The 4,672-nt window shown below is 35.9% G+C and overlaps 1 protein-coding gene across 3 annotated transcripts in view; it reads left to right on the top strand.

The window, feature by feature from the left end:
• Window positions 1-3,681, top strand: part of LOC144972232 (transmembrane channel-like protein 7) — an 81,762-nt gene extending 78,081 nt beyond the window's left edge. For all 3 annotated transcript variants that reach the window (XR_013645315.1, XR_013645314.1, XR_013645316.1), the window contains exon 18: window positions 1,635-3,681. The gene's annotated coding sequence lies outside the window, so the exon portion shown is untranslated. The remainder of the gene's footprint in view (window positions 1-1,634) is intronic.
• Window positions 3,682-4,672: the final 991 nt, after the last annotated feature.

Raw genomic sequence — 4,672 nt, 5'->3', positions numbered from 1 at the left:
TTTTTAAAAAAAATAATAATAAAATTTTGTTTTTGTTTTTAGTTATTTTTTCTTTTCTATTTTCAAGAACCTCAGTTTATCTTTGCCAATGGGATAATTTGAATCTATTGAAATATGGGTCTAACTGCAGCCAACCCGTAAGCCATATAGATGGAAAGCTTGAAGACAACCTGTACATATATGCAAGTCTGACATCTGAATGCAATTAGGCATCTAGTTTAACATTGTTGTAATGGACAATATTGTGCGTCATGTTTTTGTGTCTACAATGGGCCCATAATGAATTGGGGCATCAGACCATGGGAAGGGAGTGCACTTCGGTGGAAGAGAATTAAGTTTTAAATGGTTCAGTTGTTTGTTTGTTTTTTTGTTGTTTTTTTTGTGGTTTTTTTTTCTTCTTTTTTTAAAAAACCATTAGCAGTTTAAGAAAGGAGAAACTTTAGTCTGTTCAATTTTCTTTACCTATTCCATTCCGTCAACATACCATACCAACACACTGAGTCACATTTAATAGTTTTTTAAAATTTATTTAACTTTTTTTTTTGTTTTTGGCTCATAATTAATACAGTGGAATCCAGATAAGCCAACACCACCGGTCAGAACGAAGAGTTGACTTTTATTGAGCTTTTATCTAGAGCAATATCCACTACACGTGCTCAAAGCGCTTTACAAGGGGTCCCCAGCCAACAGCAACCCTTAACATGTAGGACGGGACATGACGCCTGTTAGGCGATATTATATTTTTTTCGGACAGAGACAACGATGTTAACGGCAGGGTACTCATTTTACACCTGAGTACGGTGAGAGAATGTGAGTAAAGAGCCTTTTTCCAAGGACTCAACTATGTGCCGAGCGAGGCTCGAACCCAGGAACTTCCGATCCGAAAGCGAGTGTCATAACACTAGACCATATAGCCGCACTTTTAGTCTCTCTTTACCATCCATAGGGGGGTCCTGATAGCTCAGTTGGTAGAGCACTCACTTCATATGCAAAGAGACAGATCGGATCGGTCCCCGGGTACAGTTGAGATTTTTTTCTGACACCCCCCCCCCTCCCCTCTCCTGTCCACCCAGCAGTGAATGGGTAGCTGAGTCTGTTAGATTTGGCGGAAAGAACTTTACGATAGACTAGTGTCCTATCCAAAGGATAGCAAGCAATTGCTGTTGTCTGTTTCTCACTGTAGAAACTGGGATAAACTCCGGCTCCATGGGCCCAATGGCTCTGGGGAGTTTTTACCATTGACAGGGAAATCCTCACATTTCGTACCATGCAACTAACATTCTACATTAAAGAGAAAAAATATGTTTTGCTATAAAAGCTTAACAATGTGATGTAGAGCTCATTTGACTGAACACTATTTGTGCGGCTATGTGGTCTAGTGTTATGACACTCGCTTTCGGATCGGAAGGTCCTGGGTTCGAGCCTCGCGCTCGACGCATAGTTGAGTCCTTGGAAAAGACTCTTTACTCACATTCTCTCACCGAACTCAGGTGTAAAATGAGTACCTGGCCGTTAACAGCGTTGTCTTTGTCCGAAAAATTGTCATATCGCCTAACAGGCGTCATGTCTCGTCCTACATGTTAAATGTTGCTGTTGACCAGGGACCCTTTGTAAAGCGCTTTGAGCACATTTAGTGGATATTGCGCTATATAAAAGCTCAATTTTTTATTTTGTATAGAATGTACTTGTGGCCTTTCTCTTTGAGTGAGAAAAAAATTTATTAATTTGTCGGGTGGCTGTGACGTTTTGTGGTAAGTTCTGAAAACGGCTGCTAAGGAGAGAGTGAAGCAAGGTTGTCTGTATCCACCATCAAAGGAACACGTTGGGATAAAAACATTATTTAAAAACCCCAGAAAATTTGGGGCCAACAGGAAGTGTTGTCTTGAAGGAGAAATTGACTTCCTGTAAGAAATAAAAAACAAAAATGAAAATATCAGCTTCAAAAAAAACAAAAAAAAACAAAAAAAAACAACAAAGAACAAAATACCAAACTCAAAACGTTTTGGGCCCAAAACCCTACCTCAGTCAATAAAAAAAAAAAAAACCCAAACAATGAAACTTAAATACTTGACTAAAAAAAAAGGAGCATATTGATGGCAGAGAAATGCTATTTATTATTATTATATTTAAGAAGGATTTTGAGCCCGAAACGTTCCTTTGTTGTTGTTGTTGTTGTTGTTGGTGGTATTTTGTTTTTTTTAAAAACTTTTCTATTCATTTTTGTTTATTATTTTTTACAGTCCACGCCTTCTAGCAGCCTTTGTGTCACTTTGACTCGATCCAATGTATTTTTGAAAAACTATAATATTATTATAATGACGACTGCTCAACTCAATTATAAAATGCATAATTTCTTCCAAGAAGACAAAACATCTCAAACGCAATCATGATAATGTTTATCTTTCACATCATGCTTATGTTTATCTTTCACATCATGATAATGTTTATCTTTCACATCATGATAATGTTTATCTTTCACATCATGATAATGTTTATCTTTCACATCATGATAATGTTTATCTTTCACATCATGATAATGTTTATCTTTCACATCAAGATAATGTTTATATTTCACATCATGATAATGTTTATCTTTCACATCATGATAATGTTTATCTTTCACATCATGATAATGTTTATCTTTCACATCATGATAATGTTTATCTTTCACATCATGATAATGTTTATCTTTCACATCATGATAATGTTTATCTTTCACATCATGATAATGTTTATCTTTCACATCATGATAATGTTTATCTTTCACATCAAGATAATGTTTATCTTTCACATCATGATAATGTTTATCTTTCACATCGCTTTGCCTTTTCTACTTAATTAACAAGTTAACTGCCGTACTATGGAAAAAATGTGAATTTAAAAATTTGGCCAGAAAACTCGTCCTTCAATTATTGATTAATTTAAATGACCTGCATCTTGGCAAAAACTCTCAAACCTGAGACTTCATGACGTCTGCCTTGAAATCCGAGGTTTTAGAGGGTTTTTTTTCCAAGATGTAAATGGTATAAAGCACGATTTCATCACGAATATGCCCTATGATGAATGCTATTTATTATACATTATTTAACAAGAGGGTCATTGAAAAAAATCAATATTTGAAGGACACATTTTTTGGCAATGTTGTGTCAGTGCATGCCGTCATCAGTCGGAAGGTGAACATTTTGGATTGGCATTTTTTGGTGCATTTTCTGAAAGAATATGGTCCTCAGAGCATTTTAATCTTTATTTGAAGTAAATCGGGTGATTTTTCATGAAGTTATGGTCAGATGTATGGGAAATGTATCCAGCAACTTTTCTCAAATTTTATACTTTTTTCAACCTGACTCGCTGTAAAAAATATTTAGAAGTGAAATTAAGCTTTGATAATTCCCGTAGATGTACCTACAAAAAGGGTTGATTTAATCATTTATGACAAGAACTCATTAATTTTTGATAAAAATTGGCCTTCTAACTAAACTTGGCAATATCTCAGTTCAAACCTTTTCACCATCCGACTGATTACGTCATTCACTGGAACATTTTTTTGATATTTGATTTTCCAGAGTAAGATGGCTGGTTTAAAAAATTGATTTTGCTAAAAATAGATTTGATATTATCCTTGTTTTTTATCAAATGTCATATCCATAAGAAAACTGATCTATAAAATTGTAATTTTATTTATATACCGTATTATTGTTGTTGTTGATGGGAATCTATTGGCCAGAGACAATTACAAATACTGATCTCTATGAAAAAAAAAGAGGATTCAACGACTAAGTACTAAAATAAAAGAACAGCGATGGAGGCTATTTTGTCACATCTTACGTCGAGAAAATAACATCCCAGCTTAGGATGAGATTACTTGGTTTTGTCCTGGCCCCGGCCGGTTGCCCTGGCTGAGAGGGAAACAGTCAAATGTATAGTTCATTTTTGGGAAATGATATTTTTTTTCATTGTAAATCATCTCTCTGTTATGTATTGTTATGTTTGTTATTTTGAATGTATAATGTGTAAGCATTTGAGTGTTTTCCTTATAGTGAGATCGTGTGCTTGTCTCTGGGTGAGACGTTTTGGTGATCTCAAACTAAGTAGGCTACATTGATGGTGTGCTCTTGGAATCTACATCTGCTCCCTATTTGAACCACTCACCTTTGTCTTACTTTTCGCTATCCTAATTTTCTTCCTTTTTACTGGCGCTGATAATATGACCTAAATGTGTAGCAAGCACCTTAAAACCTTTAAAAAAACAAAACAGAATCAAGTATACTGATAGTGTGCTCTTGGATCACTGATAGCCTGCTCTTGGAATCTACATCTGTTCCCTGTTTTAACCAATTCCCCTTTGCCTTCCTTTTTCCTCAAGTCCTTTTAATTGTACACCTTGAATGTTTTTACCATCCAATTTTCTTACTGGCTCTGATACGACCGAAATGTGTTGCAAGCGCCGTAAAACCCTTAAAAACAAAGACATAAGCCCATGGCCCTATTTATGGTGCTTTGTTATTTGACTCTTTCTTGGGCTGTCTTCTCCACCTCTGCTACCGTGTGTATCCACTTCTCCTTTCTTCCCTCACCGACAATGTGTATCCACTTCTCCTTGCTTCCCTCACCGACCGTGTGTATCCACTTCTCCTTGCTTCCCTCACCGACCGTGTGTATCCACTTCTCCTTG

Source organism: Berghia stephanieae, chromosome 5 (genome assembly GCF_034508935.2).
Source record: "Berghia stephanieae isolate SIO BIC M18660-M18661 chromosome 5, UCSD_Bste_1.3, whole genome shotgun sequence".
NCBI lineage: Eukaryota > Metazoa > Mollusca > Gastropoda > Nudibranchia > Aeolidiidae > Berghia > Berghia stephanieae.
Note: the sequence above shows the minus strand (reverse complement) of the source record. Positions and strands in the feature narration are given on the sequence as shown.